Raw genomic sequence first — 25,138 nt, forward strand, 5'->3', positions numbered from 1 at the left:
CACATACCAGATTTCTACCCACTCAGCTTTGTGAGGTCTTCCTGGAGATCGTTTTAATCAGTATAGCATTTGACCACTGAGAAGAGATTAGCATCACCAGCTAATTTGGATCTCCTCCACTTACCTCCTCCTCCTAAAAACAGATGAACCTCATCACATTATGATGAATTTTTAATATGTAAAAAACCTATTCCATCCAATGTTTTCCCTCCATGTCTACTACTTAAATCCTCTGGTCCATCTGACAAAACCTGCATCTAGTCTGAGAATATCCCTGAAGATTTTAGTAGTAAAGACCAATACTTGGCCTTATTATCAGAGTATTTCTTTTAAACTGGACAGAAGGTGGAAATTCAAGGACAGAGGATTGTGGTTTAGAGTGCAGTGTTGCCCATTACAGTTCACTAAAACATGCTTTTGAATGATGATCTATCTAGTACATTGACAACTTAAGGTACATATTTCTATAATGCAGATCATATGATTAGCAAGTAGATGCACTGAATTAACTGCCTTTTACTTGCACAGAAGGTTCACAAATACTGTTATGAACATAAGTGCTAAAAATTAAGCACAGATGAAGAAAACAGTTACGTGAAAGTCAGAGTTTAGGTGAACGACTTGCCACCATTATCATGAAATTGATAAATGTTTCTAATTTACTTCCTCTGATTATGTCCATTATACTGTAATAACCTAGCAGAGTTAGTCTATGTTAGTTGCAGGAACCAATACTTAGAAAGAATCAAAGTTACTGGTTAGCTTATTACAACTTTAGGATTTTAATATAAAGCATCACACTTGCACATGGTTTATTCTTGCTGAAGTCTAAAAATGAAAAAACCCACACAATTGGAGTCTCATCAGCTATTCTTCACTTCCAGAACTACTTTCCTGACTATTTAGAAAACAGTAAATATTTTTCAGAGAACTGTAAACCAAAAAAAAAAAAAAAAAAAAAAAATCTTTTTCCATATCTAAGTTGTAAGTTGATAGCTGGTGATTAACAAATTATATATAAAGAAAAAGAAGACTTCAGTGAAGTAATCTAACTAGTCTGCTGTTGTCACTGATAGTCAATGATAATTGGGAATAAAAGAATTAGAACCTATCATATGAGCCACATGATAGAGAAGATTACTTCAGCTGGAAGGATTTATTGCTTCCAAATTCTAAAGTTCTCCAAGGTTTCTGAGAAGGGAAAGTATTGTTCTTACTAAAACAAAAGCAAAAATAGAAGTTTAACATCACTTCTCTGGAGAATTTAAACTTGAGAAGAAAATCTTAGATTACCTTAGTTATTTCCGTTCTGCAGCCAAGGCTGCAGCCAAGATGTCATAAGCATTTTGTTAAAATTACAGAACACCTCATGCTTAGGCATAAAAGCCTAACATTTAGCCCTTTCAGAATTTGTTACTTTCTGACAGTTAATGACAATGCAGTTTTGTAATCACTGACATCTGCTTTCTATTTGCTCTAAGATTTGATAAGATTTTATGAAATACATAGTGATTGAAGTGGTACCATACCTAACAGCACCTTATAAATGAATATATGGAAAAGTTCTACAGCAAATAGCTTTCTAAGCTTGCTATACGTCCTAGAGAGATAGTGAAGTGGACTGTATAGGGATTCAACCAACATCACAGATCCATAAGATAATAAAGCAGATAGTAATTACTCTGGTTGTATGCCAGTACAATCTCTGCTTACTAGATAGGCACATACAGTAACTTATCAGTTGGTCAATTGGTCTATATTACTTTATTCTAATTATGTGTTTGTTCCCTGCACCCCAATCAGTGGGGTACACAAGAACTCTGAAGGCTCACAGAACTTCACAATTGCACAGATGATTACTGAGAAGAGTGAAACAGCAAGCAAAACATCTGATTAGCTAATGAAAAAACTATTTAATCAAGGCTTTCCGTTGCCTAAAAAAGTAGATATGGTTACGATGTTATTAATAAAGTTTATTAAAATAAGTAACGAAGAAATAATCTTTAGTTACTGTAATTGATGAACCTATGCTAAAGTTTCTCTGAAACTATTTACTTATAGTGGTAGGTGTATTGTAGATTGAGTTTGCATAAGTGAATACTGTAATCCTATTTAAATAATTGCAATTATTGCTGTAAAATTAGACATCTATGTTGGTTCTATTCATATAGCTAATGCAAAAAGTTTTATTTGTAAGTTGTTTGAACTAAAAAATTGTGTTGGGTTCCTGCTTCATTGTCATTTTCAAGTTTTCCATAGAGAATTCAATGTAGTCCTTCACTAGGTTTTAACTTCTTCCTTAATTTGAAGAACCACCATCAACATCATCAACGGCAGAAAATATCTTAAGATTGACAAAAATAGTTAATTATACACTTGCTTAAATATTCATTTGAACTAATTGTTGAAATGCAAATTTTCTTTTTTTTTTTTTTCTTTTTTTAAACAACGCAACTTTGTTTATAAAGGACAAGTTTAGTCACAATACTTTGGAATATACAGGGAATACTAGCATCCATAGAGTCCTGGTATTCTAACTACATTTCAAGTATTACTGATACAAGACAATTGTTGCCCTTTAGACAACAGGAAATTGATAGACATCCAGTAGCTTGTTCCATGTCAGGCTGAGAAAGCTATTTTCTTAAAACTTGAAATCAGAGTTCCCTTACTAGATTAAAGCAAATCTAGTTAACATGTATGACTCTGCAAGAATTTAAAGTATTTTTTGTTAAATTAAAGAAACGAATTGAATTAAAAAGAGACTTAGTGAAAACTTCATACATAGACATAAATATATTAAGAATATAAAATTCAGATAAGTACTTTGCACCTTCCACTTCAAGAATTTCAAGACTATTTTCAGAATACCATACTAAACTAGTTTATAGTGTCACTGACATTGAAAAACACAGAAATTTCAGCATTTAGTGAAAACTTAATTTACAGCTATTACTTATTAAAGCAAAAAAATAAAGGATCAATCATCTTAGGAAAGCTTCCATTTCAGAAAGGTAGAACTCAATTCCCAGCAAAAACTTGCATGTAATTCAACACTGGAGCAGATTCTCAAATACAGTTTATAAGATTATGACTGAGAGATAGTTGAATTGATTTTCAATTCAAGTGAGAAATCAAGTTAACCTCTATTTCCCAGCAGACAAGTGCATTCTATGAGAAAACACCTAAAGGTTTTTGTCAGTAACACAACGCCCTGTTGCTATTGCAACAAAATAATAAACCATAAAGTCCAACCTTCCTCCCAAAGAATCTCCAAATATCACAGTCCACATTAGTGCATTAAAGGTAAAAAAAAGAAGTTGTGATTGAACAATACTCCTCTAACAAACAAGAATCAATTTCTTCAAAAATACAATAAAGAAATGTCCTTTTGATTTAGAATGTCTTCTCTTACATCTACTTATCTCTTCGTAAAAGCAGCACTGACAGAACAGAAATTTAAATTATACATTCAGTTAAGTAAGCAGATCACACTGAAAAACAGTATATTTTGTGTAGAATGATAGAATAAAAATAAATTTTCTTCAGTTCCATGATAGAGTAAGGAAACACCTCGAAGGCCAGCCTATTCAGAGCACTAAGGCTCAGAAAATCCAGAGTACTAGTCAACTTCTCAGTGTACGTATTATTATTCTTGCTATTTACCTACAGGTTTTACTTCTGAGAAAATGAAGTCAGACTGTGGCCGATGCATTTAGGATTTCTCATGCTGAAAGTTTAAACCCTCTGCTCAGTAACCAGGTTTGCACTGATGAGAAAAGTTCAACTAAGAGGAAGACTCAGACTATCAGTCAAATATCTTAACAGGATTATCTGAATGTTCCAGAAAATTAATCTTGCAAAATAGAAAAGTAGTTTTTAAAAAAATGAGATTAATAAGCTCTCTTATTCAGTGAAGGTAAAACCATGGACATTGACTAAAATACTTGCTGGGTAATAAAAATCTTGCGAATTCACATGTCATCTAAGTAAACTGAGGAACAAATATTGTCCTTTTTGCCTCATAAATCAAACAACTGATCAAAAATGTTTGTTATTTTGATAAAAGTTCAAACAGTCTGACTAGGAAGTAAGAGAAGCTATACATTCAAGGCTGAATTCATCTGTCAAGATTTCAAAGTAGTGTTCTGGGAAAGATTTAATGACTACTCACTGTATAGAGTGATGAAGTTGGTGAGAAAACAAAATGAAGTACATGCACATATTTAAATGTGCATTCTCTCCTACAAAAGCATGATTTCTATTAAAATGAAAGACAGTTTTTAGGTGAGAACATCCTCATTGAACAATCTATAGATTTTTCTTAATATAGAAGAATACTTATTTTCCAAAAACTTTTTTTACTTCAATTAGACACCTTTGAAAACTCTATAAATACTGCATTACTACATCTATATTGTTTTCAGTAGGCTTCATAATTTAGTGGATATAAATGAGTGAAGAACCAAATTGTGAATGAATTTGAGAAACCATTGTAAATTGTACTGTTTTCTCTTAGAAAACCAGAAATTGTGGAAATCCAGCCAGAATTTGAAACATAGTAAACTATATAAATTTACAACCTAATGACCAAGCAATACATTACAGAGAAATCTTATACAGAATTGAAGGATATTGAAATATGTTATAAAATAATATTTATGTCTGAGATAAATTTAGACTATTGAGGATATGAATTACCTCATAAGGGTAAGGAAGTTCCCCAGAATAATTCATGTGTGCTCAGAAATTGGAGGAGAAAAAAAAAATATCTTAACAGAGTTTTTCCTCTTGGGGTAAGAGTAGGTGACGCAACGCTAAACCAGCATTTATTTGACATCTGTGAAGATACCTCATGAACAGCCAGAGTAAGTTGAAAGGGAAGCAGCACCTGTGGGCTATTTTATTTTCATGCATTTGTTTTGATTCTGTTGCACAGGCTGAAATCATTGTACACCTTACTGACCATATATAACCAGATCTTTTATACTTAAATTACAATTTATAATTGCTGAACTTACCATCTGAAATTTAAGCATAGAAACAGTAATAAAACTTCATCACACTGTGTACTTGAAAGCAGTATTCAACGTGACATCTGATGGTTTATTTCACCTCAATATATTCATCAATAATATTGGCAAATATGGCAACAGAAAAAATGTGTCAAAGAAAACAAAATCATTCTAAAATTCTACTTGTAAACTCAAATTTCACTTTTTTGTAAAAAAAAAAAAATCCTAGAACATTTTCTTCACTGTAGCCTCTTCAATAAATCTCTTTTTGGCTCTGCTTAGGTTTTCTAAGTATCTACAGTGAGTACTCCAAAATTGCTTCTCCTATTTGCATATACATGTATTTCATTAGGCATATAACCAGCACTGTATGATTTCTGTTTATTACTCTGGAATTATACAAATTTGAAAAACCTGTTTTAATTGACAGTAAAATTCAATGAAAAGGCATGTATGCAAATGTATGACTGATCATGTCTGTGTAGTGTAATTTCCCAGGTTGGTTTGACAGGTCTCATTACATTAATTCCTTAGGAGATGCTTATGGGGATAAAAAAAAAAAAAATGCACACATTTGGTGTTTTTAGAAAATATAACTACAAACTATTACTTAGTGGATATTTATGTGGGCAATCTTGTTACTGTCCATTGATTCTCTTGCTGCAATAAGAACAATCAGGTGAAATATTGTTACTCACCTCCTTAAAAACATGAAGCTGATTTCAATTGTGAGCTGCACAAGAACCCCTGCACCTTTGAAGTATTATACTGCTCAGCAGCAATATAGGAATATAACAGAAACAGAACACTGTCTAGACAACCACTTTTACTTTCAAGCTACCTTGTCTGACCATACTATTTCAAACAACCTCATTTTCATCTCTGTGTGATAGTCTACTGGATTCTAAAAGGATTGAAAAAAAAAATTACAAGTGCTTTTTCCATCAAAAATATGTTTTTCTCTGGAAGATTTTCAAAATGTTTTTTAAGTTCTAAAAACATAATTATAATTTTTCCATTTCATTTGAGCTCTTGTTTTTTTTTTTTTTATTTATTTTTTATTTATTTTTTTTTTTTTTTAATATATCCCAAGATTTTAATATCTTAAGATAGGAACAATCCAACATCTAATAATTTCATTGTGTTTGTGTTTTTGGATTGTTTCTACAGTTTTCTATTTGGATTGTTTATACAGTTTTCTATTCAAAACTGAGTTTTGCATCCTGAATCAGCATGAAAGTTAAATAATTAAGCTTGCTAAAGAACAAATTATTTCTGAACTCATTCTGCTAGAATCTGGAAAACTAGTGATGCTTCTCCTGTGCTCCCCAGAAGCTGCTTGCCAGTCATTCACTCATTTAAACTGCAGACTATCTTGGACGTATTGTATTCTAGAAGACTAGATTCTAGAAATACAAATGAGGAGAACTCATATTCTATAATTTTTTTTAAATTTGTGGCAACCTTTCTTGAGATTTCTGAAACTAAATGATCCTCTGTTTCCCCATCCTTACGCAACTCCATTTTTTTCCCATATTACAATCTACATGAATTGACCTTGGCTATAGTTGAAAAATTTCATGCTGAAGGAGTGAAGAGAGTGAAATATTAACCATTTCTTAACTAAAAAAAACACATTATGAGATTACAGAGTATGATATAAAAGCTATGAAACATGTTATCTAAATTACAATTATAATTAGAGAAACAAGCAGCTGTCCCATACAGAGAGTGCAGAAAAAGGACTGTACTGAAGGGTGTTAAATGAAACTGCACAAGCAGAATAAAAACAAAATCTAGAGAGAATTTTCAGAGAATTTGACTAGGTTCCTGAAACAAGTTGATTGATTTGTTACAGGCAGATACATCAGCAGCTCTACTCAATATACGTAAAGGAATGAATGTGGGCTCAGGAGTACACCTAAACAAATTTTGTAGCACAGATACAGTAGCAGCCTTACACATTGATATGCATTGTAGCTGCTGAAGGGTAATACAGAGCCAGACATCCTTAACGTGAAGCACAGACACTACAAAAAGCAGCACAGTGAAGTTGAAACGCTGCTTCTCTCAAACTTCTACCTGATATGACCTTGTGCAGTCTGTCAGTCAGCCTGCGTGAATGATACATCCCAAGGCAGAAAACTTTGGTTTAGAGTTAAGGGCTGTTAACAGCAGCCTGTAGAAGATCTGTGATTCTGTGGGTAACCTCTACATGTAAAGTTCACTGAATTTTCCAGTAGGCTACAGTGCACACTTGGGAATCGGTTCAGTCTCCCAGAAAGCATATGAATATTTGAACATTTTTATACCTTAGTGATAATTATTCTGAGAATGCTTGGATTAATAACTGCATTATGTCTTGAAGATGTCAACACTGAATTCACAATAGATGTTTTTTCACACTACCCAGACAAAGCATTCACATTAAGAATTCTCATAGGATCAGCAGTGTGCTCACCTTCAATCATACTTACACCCTATATCTCTTTATTCACTTTATATCCTACATTTGACACCATACATATATAGAATTAGAAATCCAGGAAGAACAACCAGATCTCTCAATTCCTGCAGATCACAACTGGTCAGAGTTTCACGTAAAGAGTATTTAACAAGTCTAAAAAGACAAAATAAACAAAAATTTAAAATAAAAAAAATAATCAGTACTTGGAAATAATAAGCTTCATCACAGTCAGAAACAAAATAAAGTATGTCATGATGACTGCCCCCTCAATCTGAGATACCATGGCAGCCCTTCCAACTACCCCTTTATGCCTTCCTCTTTCCTTTTCTTTTCCCAACCTCATCCTCAGATCAGACTCTCTCTGGCCACCAGTAATGCTCTTGCCCATGCTGTGTAACCTGCTACCTGCCATGTTACTGGTACCAGCCATTTCCACTTTCTCCCCATGAAATGGCCAGAAAACTTGAAACTTACCTAGTTAGCACTTCTCATCTTCACTGTAAAATTGCAGGACAAAAAAGGGCTTTCCTAAGCCTGAACAATTTACAGATCAGTACAGGCTGCTCTTGAAACAACATGCTGTGTTTGTAAACTACTACCGAGTTTTATCCTCTTCTATTCTCAGGACTCTTCTCATGCGAAAACCTGATGAACCCCAGGTCTCGCTACCTATGGCCATCAAAACCACTAGTGGCCAGAAGGGAGTGAGGACACTAATAGACTCAGTTGCCAGCACACAGGTTCAGACATCTTGCGCAAAATTATTTCCTAAGCAGGAAGGGAATCAGTCAACTTCATACCTACAGTCATACCTACAGTATTGGCTGGAACATGCAGCTATTTACAGAAGTTATTTCACCAGCTCCTTCTTTTGACAACATAGAACTTATTAATTTAACATCTGACAGTTAGGATTTAAGCTCCATTGGGGCTAAAGAGATTTCACTACTAATTGCACACATAACCTCCAAACTGCATCCCCTGCTTCTTGCCATAGCGCAGACACTGCTGCCCACACTTGTCTAGGAATTGAGAGTGCTGGCAGCGAGCTGACAAGTCATTTGGAGAGGATCCTCCTTGGACCGAGTCCTACTGGGCTCTTGCATTTGGGCAACCTGGCTATTTTTGGGATTGCACTTGAAAGACATGGCTCTACGCTTTACTGCATCTTAAATATCAGAGGCCTGAAAAGCACACCTACCACTGACACTTGATGATATAGAAAATACAGGAGAGGAAGCTGTCACCCTCTATCTTTCTAAATAAGCAGTTTTTAATTCACCTAAACAAGAGTTTAACCAATACTACTTTTTATGTGATCTGCCTATCGCAGTATATATATATTGTGTCTTTCCATCCTTCGTTTCCTTATTTTTCCCCACCACTGACAGACAGCAGATAAACATAAACATTTATTCTATTTTCTCTCCAGCTTCTTTAGCTTACCATTAATGATATCAAGAATATGCATCAATTTCATAGCCTTAAACCAAGAAAGGGCATAAAAAAAAATCACTAAAACAGGAGCTTACTTCTAGTAGTTACTTAGCTTGACACAGTGGCCACGTTCTTTTATCTCTCCCTTGCCCCAAATTCCTCACCTGAAAAATATTACTCATAGCAGGAAAATGTTCTGGAGTGTTTATAAACGATTTGAGACTCTCAGCTTGCTCAAAGGAAAAATAAACATGGCAATATTTTAAAAAAAATACTGAAAGATGAACATCACATCAAATTATAACAGATCTAATACAAAAGCATAGTAATGCTTGACTAATCTTAAATTTTCTGGACTGAAATAAACAACAAAATAAATGCATAAAAGAAGCAGCTGTAACACAACATTCCTTGTGCATGATATTCTGACATCTGACATTCTGACATCTGATATTTCCTTGGTAAAATACTGGAATACAAGGGAGCAGTATTTCAGAGCATTGTTTTCAAGACAGAAAGAAAAGAATGAAGTTAATAAGAAATTCAGGGAATTTACTCAGCACCAGTGTTTGTTGCTCAGAATCCACAAACTCCTATCACTACAAGCTCACCTAAAGCAAGGCACAATAACTTATTTTGAACATTCTGATATCAAAGTTAGATCTACAATTGACTAGAGCTCAAGGCAAGCTTCTTAACACTGGTTCTAATGAACTGAATGCTCCATAGTGGTTCAATAAAAGTCTGCCTAGGTATCAGACAAATTACAACGCTAACTATGTTACTACTATGCTTAAGGATACTTCATTTTTCTTCAAAATCCATTTAAGCAGCCTTCAACAATGGAAGATGTAACCTGTTTTCTCACAGAACTCAGACTTCAAAAAAGATTATGAGACAGGACAAAAAAAAAATGCAACCTTCTCAAACATAATTAGATCACCATAGAATTCTATTCTGTTGCTTTATTACTGCATATATTGCAAGGCAAAATTATATCCTCTCCACAAGCCACACCTTGTAGAAACCTTCTTTTATTCCCCTCCAAGTGTTAGACATGTCCTATGTTTTAAAACATGTACACGTTTTATGCTCTCTATGTTTTAAAACATAGGTAATAGAAAGCATAAAACATGTACTGACTTGGAAATGATCTACAAGGATTATTGAGTAAAAACCCTGGCACCAAATACCACTAACAACAAAAAAAAAAAAAGTATCAAACCATACATCTAAGTGCTGCCCAACAGCTTCCTTAATGCCAGAAGACTGGTAACAAGACTACTGCCCTGGGGTGCCTGTTCCCCACCACTCCACTCTCAGAGAGAGCCCCTTAAATTTCAACCTGACTCTCCCCTGAAACAGCTCCATGCCAGCCTCAGTTCTTCAGTCTGTGAAATCCAGCACCTTGGAGCCACGGTCAATTTCAGAATAGATTCTACAACACACCACCCAGCTTCAGGTGGAAGGTGTACCCAGAGGAAACCTGGGCAGGTATAAAGAAAGTTATTCATCAGCTCCTCTGCCAGTTAGCACTTGTCAGCCATATACAGTGCTAAACCTGGGAAAAACTGGAAGACTGCTTTAAAGCAGCAAAAGGCAAGCAAAAAAAATAAAAAAATACAGCAACCACATCTCTGCAAGAAGTTTCATATGACTGTGAAGAACATTAGCACATTCCAAAACCCCCACTTTCCCTTTATGCCACTTCAAATGCCTAAGGGAAAACAAGCGAGGAAGCCAGCTACACACAAAGGTATGTAACGAAGGGGAGAAAAAGGGAAACCTTTGCCTCACTTTTACAGTGAGTCAAGAATGGGAAGCTATAGACACACTGAAACAAACACGAGTGAGAAACAAAAGCAGGACTTCACCATCTGCTTCTTGAGAGTTGAACAGGTGAATCTATCAATTCTTCCATCAAACCTATCGGTCAAAACACTGATAAAAGGTTATACAAAGATAATTTCCTTTTCCAGATCCCCCTCTACTCAGCTCTTGTGAGACTCTTGCAAGTACTGCATCCAAGCCTGGGGCTCTCAGCACAGGAAGGATGTGGAGCTCTTGGAGCAGGTCCAGAGGAGGGCCACTAAGATGATCAGAAGGCTGGAGCACCTCTCCTATGAGGAAAGGTTGAAGGAACTGGGATTGTTTAGTTCGGAAAAGAGAAAGCTCTGGGAGACCTCATTGTGACCTTCCAGTACTTGATGGGAGTATATAAACAAGAGAGGAAACAGCTGTTTACAAGGGTGGATAGTGATAGGACAAGGAGAAATAGTTTTAAACTGAGATGGGGAGGTTTAGGTTAGATATTTGGAGGAAGTTTTTCCACACAGAGGGTGATGATGCCCTGAAACAGGTTGCCCAAGGAGGTTGTGGATGCCCCATCCATAGAGGCATTCAAGACCAGGCTGGATGTTGCTCTGAGCAGCCTAGTTTAGTGGTTGGCGAACCTGCACATAGCAGGGGGGTTGAAATTAAATGGTCATTGTGGTCCTTTTCAACCCAGGCCATTCTATGATTCAGAGGTAACTTTTGCTGCACTACAGGATTTAAAAAGTATTCTGAAGTCAAAAATTTGGATTAGAGCAGTTACTTTCTCCTTCTGTTCTCATGAATTATGTTTTTCAGCTTGCTTTCCCCATACAGGCCAACACAAATTGACTTTAAAACTTTGACAACTATATGCTTTCGCGAGCAATATAGCAATACATCAGCCTTTCATTTTATTTTCAAGGACTGCATAACAGAACATAATGCTTCTCAGATAGCATTTTATGGAGGTTTATGGGAGTTATAATGAAATTAGAATATGCTCAGAAATGAAAACTATAATAATTAGTATTTCAAATAATTTGAGTTCAAAGAGATCTTTGAAGGTCATCTGCTCCAACTCCCTTGCACTGAGTAGAGATACCTAAAACTAGATCCCATTGCTCAGAGCCCAGTCCAGTCTGACCTTGAACTGGATCCACCACCTCTGTGGGCAGCCTTTTCCAGTGCCTCACTACTCTTACCACGAAAGATTTCTTCCTGATGTCCAACCTAACTTTCCCTCTCTTAGTTTGAAAAGATTTCTCCAAGTTCAATCACAACAAACCTTGCTAAAGAGTTTACCCCCTTATTTCTTAAAAATCCTCCACCTCAAATACTGAAAGGCTGCTATCAGTTCTCACAAAGCCTTCATAGATGCAGGTCACCTTGATGGTCAGCTGCAGCCAGAGTTTGAAGCTGTGGCTGGAGCATCCTCTACAGGTGCAAAGTAAATCCACCAGCTCCTCCATTAGCTGGCACTCATCAACCACATATGGTGCTGGCCACTGAATTCTGTCAGCCCTAACTCTGCCCAGGTCACATGCTTAATCTGAGTCACTCCTTTCTTCCACCTCTTCCTGCCTTAGGTGCCAAAGTCCACCCAAGCCATGACCACTAGCCATGTTACGTTTAAAGTAGGATCCCAACTATATGTGCTAGGTTGAAACCATCTTTTATGAATTTGTATGTATTTTTTTAATTTTCAAAAAAAAAAAAAAAAAAAAAGCTTTTTCATTCAGGAAAGAATTTATCTATAAACAACTGTAGATTAGATATTAAATAACATCAGAAGAATACAATGCAACATGATTGTATTAGTAGTGGCAGCTCCCTATGAGTGACAGACAGTTAAACTGAGCACTATCACTATAAACTGAACTAAGCCAAAGATTAACATTCAATTGTTTATTGCTTTCTGATGTCCTCTGCCCTTTTGACCATCCCAAGTAGAGAGTCCATTATGCTTTTATCTTGTCAGGAAATAAGAAGCAGCAATACAAAAAGTCTAACTTATTTCCTTATAAGTAAGTTTTAAAGAAGTTTGCTAAATGCCTCTTGAAAGTACAAGTTTTAGTTTCTGAAATGTCTGTCATCTATGCATTTAATGGCACAAACACAGAAAACAAGTGTAGCTATTTATACTACTTACGCATTCTCAGTTTGGCATGTCTGGTGTTAAGTATCAGATTGAGTTGTCATTTTTACAGCATATTTGTCAGTTTCTTTTCCTTAGAATTCCTGATCAGTATTAGCATAACATCATCCAAATGTACCTTTTCACTGTTAACAGCTATTTCTAGTATCTGGTGGCAAGGCTAAAGCACAGCATAGTTCTTGTCCAATATATGGTGTTGGGAATCTGCTTTATAGTACATTAGAAAGCTCTCTGCTTCTCTAGATATTCCATACTAAGTATTTTTCTTTTAATCTTGTTCACAGTTGTAGTGCAGGTTGCCTTGACTCAAGTACAAGGTGTTGCTCTTGGCTTTGTTGAACCTCATTGGGTTGACCTAGCCTGCTGCTTGAGCCTCTCTAGATCTCTCTGGATGACATCCCATCACTCTAGCATGCGTTGACTGCACAATACAGCTTGGCATCATATGCAAGCTTGCTGAAGTTGCATTCAATCAATCCCACTGTCAATCAAAATGATGACAATGTCAAAGAGCACCAGTCCCAGTACAGATTCCTGAGGAATGTCACTCATCACTGATCTCCATCTAGACATCAAGTCACCAACTATCACACTGTAGGTACAATCATTCATCCATTGAATGGTCCACCCATCAAATGCATACCTTTCCAATTTAGACAGGGAGTTATGGGATACCATGTCAACTCACACTTACACTTCTTTCTCCCTGCATCTCTTCTGAAAGATGAGAAGTTAAAGAGAAACTACTGCATACTTAAGAACACTAACACACAGTTACGTATGCAGAAGCATGCACAGTTCAAGCTCATTCTGCGTACATGTCTTAGAAGGACAAACTGCTTGGGAAATCAACTAATTTCTTCCTAATTAGATATATATATATATATAGAGAGAGAGATGTAGATCATTGTAGAGCCAGGAAAAAATAATTTTGAGAACTCCTTCTTCATCTCCCACATCTCCATCCCCAAAAAAGTTTTGTTTTCTTGTGGCTTTGCTTCAAGCACAGTCCTTTTGAAAATCAATGCCTAACATAAAAGACATATAATGTTTAATTTTTTTTTTCTTGAACAACCTGAATAATTTTTCTAACATTTTATCCTCTTAGTCAATTAATAAACAGATGTTATAATTAAGAAATATACAGGAAAGCTAGGCTAATCAGGTAATCCCACCAAAGAAGAACAAATGGAAAACTTACCCTTCCCCCAGGCTCACTGAGAAGACTCTAAGAGGAGTAATCTCCAAAAGAGATCCTTCCCCACTCGTAGTCAGATGGGGTCTAGGAGAAGTACAGCCAGGCTCCACCCCTTCTGGGAGCACAGGAGAATTGTCTTCACCTGTGCTCCCAGGGCTGACTATTGCTCGCCTCAGGTGTTCAATCAGAGGTTCAGGACATGATTCAGCAGTTTCCATACAACATGAGACCTGCTCTAACTCAACAGAGCCTGATCACAAGAAGAAAGCAGGAAGGCAGCAGAACATTTTCTTGGACATTTCTGGCACACTACTCTTCGAGATATTTTTCAAAGAAAAAAAAAAAGCTGATAGCAATTTCATTTTTCTATTGAGCTTGCTTCTGCTATTTTAGGAAAGTCTCATCAAATGCACCGAGTTTAGTGCATCAGATTTTTTTTTCTCCCCAACTACTTAATTTTACTTTCACTTTAAAAGGCATTTCTTCCTGAAGAGCTGCATGCTGAAACAAACAAGCACAAGAGCAATTAATAAATCTACCAAAACATAGCTTTTGCGGTTGGAATTTACTTGGCCTTTTGTTAGTGGAAATGCAGCCCCTGAAGTGTTCCTACAGACATGTTTCCAACAGTAATATGGCTTGCAGGTCTGAGAACTGAATGGGTGAAATAGCAGTAAAACCATAGGCTTCACTTCAAAAGTGCTACAAGGAGGAAAATATATTCATTTACTGATCTTCTCCATGTAAAGCAATATATTACTAGTTAATTATTGTTCTTAAAAAGGGGTCAAGGGGCAGAAACTAATAAGAACTAAGAGTCTCTGAATAATATGAGTATTTGAAAAGAGGATAAGATGATAAAGTTATTTTACAGCTAAAAAGGATCAATTCAATGCAATTATTGTCTTTTTTTTTTTTTAAGCAGTTTTCTCAATATTTTAACTCTGTTGTAAAACTAATCTAAAATTCAGAATGGAATGCAGAAGCTACAGCAAACATTTATAGTGAAGGAAATAAGACACCTCAGCTCAGTCTCCTTAATGAATAACTCATAAACTCATATACCACATAAAAATATATAATCAGCATTCCCAAAGGTACAAAACGTCTAAGTTGGTTCTGACCCTAAGAATTTTCTCTCTTAAGGACATACTTACAAGTGCATTCTGGATCTGATTATCACCCAAGCCCATCCAGACATACAAAACAATCCAATGTGGAAATCATATTGCAGGAACACCATGCACATGAAAGACAGGTAGTCATCTGTCTTTCAGCAGCAATAAACATAATTCAGTGTTACACTGACATGACTCACACTGCTTCTGTATTAGACTTAGGCGCTATGCAAATGGTTTGTAGTCTACAGTCTTCATCTAGCTATGTTAATTTAAAAAAATCAAATCTGTATAAAACTCAGCTATACAGTTTGAAAAAGTAAATCTGGAACAGTACTTTCACAAAGATAGCAATTTTCAGAGTTTATGTGTTCTAACTGCTTTTAAAACATCATCAGGAGATAGATCAGAAGGAAAAAAAGGGTTGTGGCACTTTTGCAAAGTCAACTGTTTTGCGGATGAATATCCCTTGTTACATAATAGCACAAACTTCTACTGAAACTTCAAGAATTGCTACCTATGCAAAATCCTTGAGTTTCAAGATAACATCAGTGAAATCTAAACAGAGTCCACAACGGCATATGCAAAGGGTTAATAAAGGTCACATCACATTGTTAACTAGGAAAAAATACATGTATTTGCAAAAAGAATCTGGAAAAATTATACAGTAATTTGCTTATGTAAGAGAATTCTCATGGAAATCAAATAGAAGAAACCAAATATGTCAGTTGCTCCGAAAGTAATGCCTCCTATTTATTTCTATGGAATCTACTACAGATACAAAGAGAAAAATAACACTATTTGATACAGCAAGTTCATCTTTTATTTTTTTTTTTTAAAACAGTCACCACTGTTAGCTGTGCATTTTCCACCAGCAGCGAACAAGAGCCTGCACACCACGCTTACACAAATCTGCACCAGCAGAAGTGACCCACTGCTTCTCAGTGATTATGAGTATCAAGTGCTTGGTGTGCATTAATCACATAACCAACTTTTAAAAAAGAATGTACAAAATATGTAGTTGGTTTTACAGGCTTTGGTCACTCATGAACGAGATTATAAAGAAGGGGAGCAAGGCTGTGAGCTTACAGTTAAATCCAGACAAATATGAAGCTAAAAACATGAAGTCATGAAGGTGTGTGTGGGTGTCATTATTAACAGCAATCAGAAGAATATACAGGCTGTGTAACTAGCACCATAGATTTAAGTATTAAAAACAGATCCTTATTCAGATATGCCAGGAAGGAAAGTGAGATGTCATGCCCACCCCCCCTACTCTAAAAAGTAAATCAGCAGCATATAGTGAAGCAGAATATTACCAAAATAAGAAATATTTCACTTGCAGTTGTAATGCTTGTAATGTTGTAATGCATGTAATGTTAATGCTCACACAAGGTAATAGTAATTCTTAATTATAGGAATTTAGCTGCTATACTTCAACTCTAGAATTTGTTTTGTATGTGTGATTTGTAAAGTTTTTTAGATGTCTTCTGTTACCCAGAAAGTCTGCAATTCAGGATTTTTTTTCCTTAGAATCTTGAAAAATAAGTGACCTTAACTTATAGTAATACACTGTAAGCAGTTTTGAGTTAAAAACAATTCATTAAGAACATATTGTTTGCCATTTTCAATCAATTAGAATGACATTACCATCTGATAAATATTTGTGGATGAGGTAACAAAGGAAAATAACCAAGCCTGAGGCTTTTTGAGACATTACAACATGTTCCATGCAGCCCCTTCTGTTTTTAACAGTAATCTGTAATTGATGGCTCATGACATTGCCATTCTCAATCTATTAGTTACACAATAACAGCGTTAATTAATTTCTAATTAAAACTGCCACTTTCATACTTCAAGCTTGGAATACCTTAGCTTCTTTCAACATAGAGAAGATGGCTACCTTAACATTTATTTGTATAATTATGTCTACAAATGAGTAGAAGAATATCAACTGCAGATGATGATGATTAAAATAGTCAAGTGTGGCAAAATAATCAAACGTAGAATTTTCTCACTCCTCATCCCCTTTGAAAACATAAAAAGATTAAGGATAAATTTATCAAGGAAATGATCTAAAAGACAAAACCAAACATATGTATGACATTCATATTATGTGTACATTTATATTCTTGTGCTTCTAAAAACTGTGAAATATTTTCTGTTTAACTTCATCTCCTTGACATGTGTATGGGAACTGCTGAGTCACGGCCTGAATATCTGATTGATCATCTGAGGCAAGAAATGAGTCAGCCAGGGGAGCACAGGTGAAGGCAATTCACCTGTGCTGCCGGAAGGGGTGGAGCCTGGCTCCACTTCTCCCAGACGCCATTTAAGTAGTTGACCACCACTGAGGAAGGATCTCTTCCTGGATATCACTCCTTGTAGAGAATATTGTGAGCCTACAATATTGGCAAGCATTTTCCATTCATTATTCTCCTGTTGCAATAATCTTTCTTAGCTTAACTTTTCTGGCTATTTCTTAATTATAATTATTTGTATACTCATTCATTATACAGCATCTCATGAGCTCATATTTTTAAAAAAATCCACTACTATTAGGAAGCACTGCACTTCAGCACCATTCTCAGGGACAATCCTTTACTACATCAGATATTGCAGTTCATGAACAAGGAGTCTTTTGAGCTTACTAATTTGAGGCAAGAATGATAAGCTCCAGGTTTGGATTATTGTAAACTAGTTTCTAACAGGAAGTGTGGAAAGGCAACATGCAGAGCTTAAAGCTCTAAGCAGTAAACTTAATAAGTATGAAGAGCTGAGAAACTTACTTAAATTTTCCATTGGCTGTTTCAGACCAGATGAAACCAAAGATAGGCCTAAAACTTGGAGATAACCTGGAACAGTAAGGTTTTTTTCATTTACACATTACCATTCTCAGTACTGACTGGATTTCCACAGCAAGGGATGAGCTATCCTCTGTTCTGACACTGAAAGATGTACCGGGACCTGCTAAGGACCTATCCTCTCTTTTCTTATCGTCCTGGGACTGGATCAAAGCAATGCCACCTGGATATATCAGCACAGGGGTTTAGGACGTAACCTAAGGCAGTACTTGGGAATGAGGACTGTCTGAGGATCCACTGTGTGCCCTCGCTTCCAATTTAGATGTCAATACTAAAATATACCAACATCATAAAAACCAGGCTTTTTAAAAGAGAAATTTCTGGAGAAAAAAATTGACCACAAGTAAAAAGGCATTGTCTGTCATTCTACAACAGTAGGTAGTTACTTAGACTACTCTTTTTCTTGCCCAGTAGTACAGCTTTCCATTAATCTTTTTTTTTTCTACAATTATCTTAAGGATATTGGTACTTAACATACAAGACAGCTACATTTAAATGCCACCATGTGATTGTCTTCCCTGGGACAGTCACTGTGACACAGCTACTGTTGCTTATCTGTAATATATACAAAAAGTAAGTTGCAGAGTTGCAAGCTTTATCTAAGGCAAGAAGACAAGGCTGAGAATTATTGATTTGTGCTTTGAAAAAAAATCAGCCAATTTTTCTTTAACTGTATTGGCTCACTTTACTCACAGCAAAAGAGAAACTCAAACATTTCAACTTCTCTGCAACAAAATTCTTCATGGAGACTAGCTCAGATTTGCTTCATTTATCCAGAGACTGTTCCTTACACTTCTCACCTCCATCCTTTTTCAGTCCAGGAAAAGAAATCATATTAAGAAACAGGTAAAAATAATAGAAGTAAAAATAGTAAAAATAATATTATTGATTCTAAAAACAATATTATTGATTCTATGCTATCCTATTTCTCTTTTATTTGCCTTCAATATATGTAATTCTGACATCCGTAGAAATTCCTGACTGTAACCTCAGAAACCTTCAAATAAAGTCATCTTAGACTTTTATTCATTTTTTTTCCTCTCAGAGCAACCCTGGACAGTTCTTATTTTCTTTAATTCTCAAATTCTTATATTAATATTTATTTCTCTATGCTCTTATACTCAAGATCTTCATCAACCTATCAATTTGATAAGAAAAGCTGTCAATCCTAAAAACTAAGAGTATAAATTATCAGAAGCCCTTTCTTTTCTTAAAAAAAAAAAAAAAAAAAAAAAAAGCTATTCTTTTAATCACACTTGGCACCAACTCTTTAATATGCTGTTAAATTTTCCTTGATCCTGTGCAGCAAATGATTTTATCATTTTAAATCTATCTTCAAATATTATATTCCTTTTGTCTCCCAGTCTACAAAGAAGAAAAAGAACAAACACACAAATCCACACCAAAAGCTTCCCCTCTTCTTTGGTTTACATTAAGATTTGAGGATTTCACAATTTTTGCCAATAATATTCAAAAACTCATTAGGTTTTTGACATTAATATATAGCTCCTTTTGTACAGGAAAACTAAAATTATTTTCCAAATAGAAAAACCAAATATCACTAACTAGGAACTCAGCATTAAGCCATTTTATTTAGTAGATTAAATGAACAGTTCAATAATGGAAATAGAAAAAGCAAAACAAACAAACACACACATCAAACAAACAACAACAACAACAACAAAAAAAAAAAAACCAGCACATAGTCTATTCATTGTAAGATAAACTGAATCACTTTTAGCTTTAGAAAAATTAACTAGCAATTAAGTTTTTCAAATAATTATATATCTATTAGTCTTATGGTTCCCAATGAGACACATTCCAGAGTCCTGAGGGGAATTTGTTCATTTAGTTGCCAAGCTGCTTGTGATGATATTTGAAAAGTCACGGTGGTCAGGGGAAACCCATTGTGACTGGAAAAAAAAGCAAAATAGCACCCATTTTTAAGAAGCATAAAAAGGGAGACCTGGGGAACTATTGATCTGTCAGACTCACCTCAGTGCCTGGGAAGATCATGAGGAAGGTTCTCCTGGAAGTTATGATAAAGCATATGGAAGAGCAAGAAGTGATATGGAATAACCAGCATAGCTTCACCAAGGCAGGTCTTGCCTGATCAACCTTCTGGTTTTTAGATGGTGTAACTGCATCAGTGGAAAAGGGAAGTGCCACTTGTGTCATCTATTTTGACTTCAGTGAAGCCTTTGACATGATCTCCTTAACATCCTTCTCTCCAAATTGGAAAGAAATAGGTTAGATAGATGGACAGTTTGGATGGGGAACCAGTGTGTCCAGTAGGTCAAAGGAAGTGATTCTCCTCTCTACTCTACCCTGCTGAGGCCTCACCTGGAGTGCTGCATCCAGATGTGGAATCCTCAGTTCAGGAATGACATAGACCTGTTGGAGTGTATTCAAATAATCACAGAATGGCCAGGGTTGGAAGGGACCTCAAGGATCATGAATCTCCAACCCCTGTGCCACATGCAAGGCCACCAACCTCCCCATTTAATTCAGGCATAGGGTAATGCGATTTTCATAATGAAAAATTTTAAGACATTGTCAAGATCACAGACAAAGAAAATTTTCTTTTTCTAATCTGAAATGCAAAAACTTAATGACATGCATTTAAAAAAAAAAAAAAAACAACATATGATTTCCTTTCAGATTACTATCGATATACTCCCATAGCTTGGACAAATAACTTGCTGCTCAATTATAGTATTAATCTACATCAACACAGCTAAAAAGTTGCAGAATATTTTCATCCATCCTTAGTTACTTAAAATGAATATTGCATTAAACATCTGAGGATTATCTGCTGTTGCATGCAGTCTTATTCTCTTCAGTCAGGGTTGAGTCATTGCTCTTCACGTTTAGTCCTGTGAGAATCTATGAAGAACTAGAGAAGTATTTATTCATCAGCTAACTAAATCACCTTAATCACCACATTAATGCCTTTATAGCATTTTCATAGAGATCCTTCCTTTAGAAGGATCCAACCACGTCAATGCTAGAAAGGCATGAATGGCAGAAGCATAGTCCATAATGCTCAAAAGATCCTGTCCTCGTTCTAAAAACCCATATGCAGGTTTGGGAGGACACCATGGAAATAAAGGTTTTTTTGTTTTGTTTTTTCAAAATTTCTTTGCATTAAGGATACTAGCATTTTGAAGATCATATTGAATCAGTAAACAGAAAAGATATAAAAATAATTACAGAAGCCAAAAATGGAAAAAAAAAAAAAAAAAAAAAAAGTCTCTACCATCAGTTAGCAAATCCTAGCTACGCCCTTTAAAAATGAGTTTATAAGGAATGATTATGGCTAGAAAGTCATAATCTTTCAGTTGGACAGAGAATTAAACAGTAGGGTTAAGGAAAATAGATACAAAGCAAAACATCTACAAATATTTGCATCTGATAACAAATGCAAACTGATTGACAGGCTTTATATCACTGCAAAACTACTATAGGCTTTTCTGCTTGTCACAAAAATAAGAGAAGGGAAGAAATGGTATACCGGATATACCAAAGAGTGCTTCAAAATGTATATTCAAATTTATATGCATTACAGAATCATAGAATTGCAAGGTTGGAAACGACCTGCAAGATCATCTAGTCCAACCACCCTCCCATTCCCAGTACCACAAGCTACTAAACCACATCTCGCAGCTCCTCATCCAGACGCCTCTTGAACACTGCCAGGGACAGCAACTCCACCACCTCCCTGGGCAGCCATTCCAGTGCCTGACCACTCTTTGAGAGAAAAAGTTTCTACTAATGTTCAACCTAGACCTCCTCTGGTACAACTTCTGGCCATTTCCTCGGGTCCTACTATTTTTTTTACTATTATTTTTACTATATTTTTTTTTACTATTTGGAGAAGACGCCAGACCTTTTTGCACAACCTCCCTTCAGGAAGTTGTAGAGTGCAATGAGGTCTCCCCTGAGCCTCCTCTTCTCCAGACTGAACAATCCCAGCTCCCTCAGCCATTTCCTCATCAGACTTATGCTCCAGACCCCTCACCGGTTTTGTTGCCCTTCTCTGGACAAGTTCCAGGTCCTCAATGTCTTTCTTGTAGTGAGGGGCCCAAAACTGAACACAATACTCGAGGTGCGGCCTCACCAGTGCTGAGTAGAGGGGGACGATTACCTCCCTGCTCCTGCTGGCCACACTATTTCTAATGCAGGCCAGGATACCATTGGCCCTCTTGGCCACCTGGGCACACTGTCGGCTCATGTTCAGTGGAGCATCAACCAACACCCCCAGGTCCCTTTCCTCTTCACAGTCATCCAGCCACTCATCCCCAAGCCTGTAGCGCTGCATGGGGTTATTGTGACCAAAGTGCAGTACCCGACACTTGGCCTTGTTAAACCTCATCCCATTCACCTCAGCCCAGCGATCCAGCTTATCTAGACCCCTCCACAGGGCCTCCCTGCACTCAGGCAGATCAACATCACCTCCCAACTTGGTGTCATCTGCAAACTTACTTGGGTACACTCAATCCCTTCATCTAAGTCGTCAATGAAGATATTAAACAGGATGGGCCCCAGCACCAACCCTTGGGGGACACCACTTGAAACATGTCTCCAGCTAGACTTAACTCTATTGACCACCACCCGCTGAGCACGGCCCTCCAGCCAGTTCTTTATCCAACGGAGGGTAAAGCGGTCCAAGCCACAGGAAGCCAGTTTCCGCAGAGGGATACTGTGAGAGACCATGTCAAAGGCTTTGCTGAAGTCTAGGTAGATTACATCAACAGCCTTCGTGAATGCCCTACTGTTTGAGACCAGGTAATTTAATGTCTTCTACTTCCATTTCATTTTAATTAGCACTCACAAATTTAAGGTCTAATTTCCTACCGTGGTAAAAAGTGAACTCAGAACCAAAGTGAGAAAATAAGTTATTTTGATGGCTTACATCTTCACATATCTTGTCAGCCGGGGAAGGTCTTCCTGCAGTTAGGTTTCCTGGTGTCTCATAAGTTAAAATAAAAAATTAGTAATAGCTCCAATTCCCTCATCCTGCCCTAACTCTATTTGGATTAAGTTCATCAGAGCTAAAAAAAATTTAGCAACGTACTTCCCTGGTAGTTTGAGTTTTAGATACTGCTTTACTGTCATTGATATTAATCACAGTGGTTACCACTGCTGACCCTATTCCTTACTAAGAATGTCTTTCCCTATGATTTCATAGATTAAGAAGGTTGATCATAGATGAAAAATGCAATATAGGATACAGAAAACAATGCAAGCAGAAAATGAAAGCATCACTCAATCTTTCCTCTAAAAACTTCGCAAATGTGCCTCCTCTCAGTCTCATGACAAAATGCAAAGCTAGTAACCAATATAGACTTGTTATTGATGCACATCTGATCCATATTTTGATGACTGATGGGAATTGTCAAAAAAAGCATCCAATTTCTGACATGCAGCTGAAGGCTCTTAAGTAATGGACCAATATGCATGTGAAGAAAGAATACATAAGCCATAAACAACACTGTTAAAAGCGTTTGCATATTAAGAACCTAAATTCTGAATGTGTTTTGTAGTCTTCTACAATGGCTGTATAAACACCTGATAACTCATATTTACATTTGTATGTCATTGGTACAATGGCTGTATAACAAAAAATGAGTCATTCACAAGTGTTTCGAATATGCATTTCCAAAGTAATTCATCTGCATAAGCTATAATTGTTTTCTATTTCATATTTTAGGAGAAAAAAACACACATTCAGTATCTCCATTTTACTCTGCACATACATACAATAAAAATAAATTACAAATAAAAAAATATTTACACAGAACTCAGTGAACTTGTGACACAGATACTCTTTTTAGTAACAGCAATAATGCATGTTCTTTTTTTCCAAGTTAATATTACTCAGTGTATGCTCATCTGATGGAAACCTATCAAATACTAGAAAGTGCTCCATTGACATAAAAATTAACTCGGTCATTTCTCTAACTGGTGAAAGATAATGCCAAACTAATAGATCTCAAATAATACGGTATGAGGTAGAACTGTAGAACAGTAATATTGTAGGCTATCTTTTGAGTTCTTTGTTTTAACTCCCACTCTTAAGCTAGAAAGGAAAAATAGCTGAGTATGTATTCACTTTCAATGAATGCAAAGTTATCTGATAATAAATGACCCATTAGTTTGCTTATAATTTTGTCAGAGTTATTACAGTCTTTAGGTTCTGAATGACTGTAATTTACTATAATTGGTTTGCAGGATAAGAGATAAATTCCACTTGCTCAATTGCAGATTCACAAAAATAATTTTGAACATTAGAATATTTTTGAACATAAAGGTCATGACAAAACCTAACAAAACAAAGAATTGTAATTGAAGAAATGGTAGTTTATTTTTTTTTTTTTAAACAGATTGATTATGAAAAATTACCAACCTTCCTTAGTCTTACAGCTATGTAAATTTTGTGTTGCACACAAATCTTCCCAGAATCTATCTTTTCATTGATGCTTATGTGGAAGAGACAGATAAAAAAAAAAAAAAACATGCCTCAGATAGTTCTATGCCTACTGCATGAATATGAGACTTTGCTGAACATTCAATCTTCCTTTCAGGCAGGAATATACCTCAAATTAAGATGACACATGAAAACATTAAAACAGGAAGTTCAGAATGTTAAAGTTAGTGTGTGAACTACTTAAAATTATTTCTGTCTAGTTAGGCTGCAACATTTATCCAAGTTTCTAACAGTTCAGAATTCTCCCAAACCTTGAAATTGGAATTGATTTGTTTTGGTGTTTTTTTTGTTTGTTTGTTTTTATTGATCCTAATGCGAACTATGAAACTGAAAGCAATGTGATGACTCTAGTAGAGACTAAATGTTTCAGAAGTCTTTCCCTTGAATTCAGTCTTACCACTTAAACCAACAACAACAAATAATTATAATGGTCCTTTAAATTAGAAGATGCAATAAAATCACTGCTGCCTTGACCTTCCGTTTACTTCCTATTCAAAAACAGAAACAGTATATTCTCAAAGTTTATCTATTTTCAGAAGAACAAAACATTTTAGTTTCAATTTTTTGTGCTCTAATTGC

The 25,138-nt window shown here is 35.8% G+C and overlaps 1 protein-coding gene and 1 long non-coding RNA gene across 4 annotated transcripts in view; both read right to left on the minus strand.

The window, feature by feature from the left end:
• The window catches only part of CADM2 (cell adhesion molecule 2), a 613,088-nt gene that overhangs the window by 531,799 nt on the left and 56,151 nt on the right, over positions 1-25,138 (minus strand). The gene's annotated exons all lie outside the window — the stretch shown is intronic.
• LOC128091160 (uncharacterized) lies at positions 19,679-23,035 on the minus strand. The gene is made up of 3 exons (XR_008211274.1): positions 22,985-23,035; positions 20,065-20,210; positions 19,679-19,982 (listed from the first exon to the last, which is right to left on the minus strand). It is a non-coding gene; the product is annotated as an uncharacterized LOC128091160 (long non-coding RNA).

The sequence above is a fragment of the Tympanuchus pallidicinctus genome, unplaced genomic scaffold (genome assembly GCF_026119805.1).
Source record: "Tympanuchus pallidicinctus isolate F22 unplaced genomic scaffold, pur_lepc_1.0 scaffold10, whole genome shotgun sequence".
In the NCBI taxonomy this organism is placed as follows: Eukaryota; Metazoa; Chordata; class Aves; order Galliformes; family Phasianidae; genus Tympanuchus; species Tympanuchus pallidicinctus.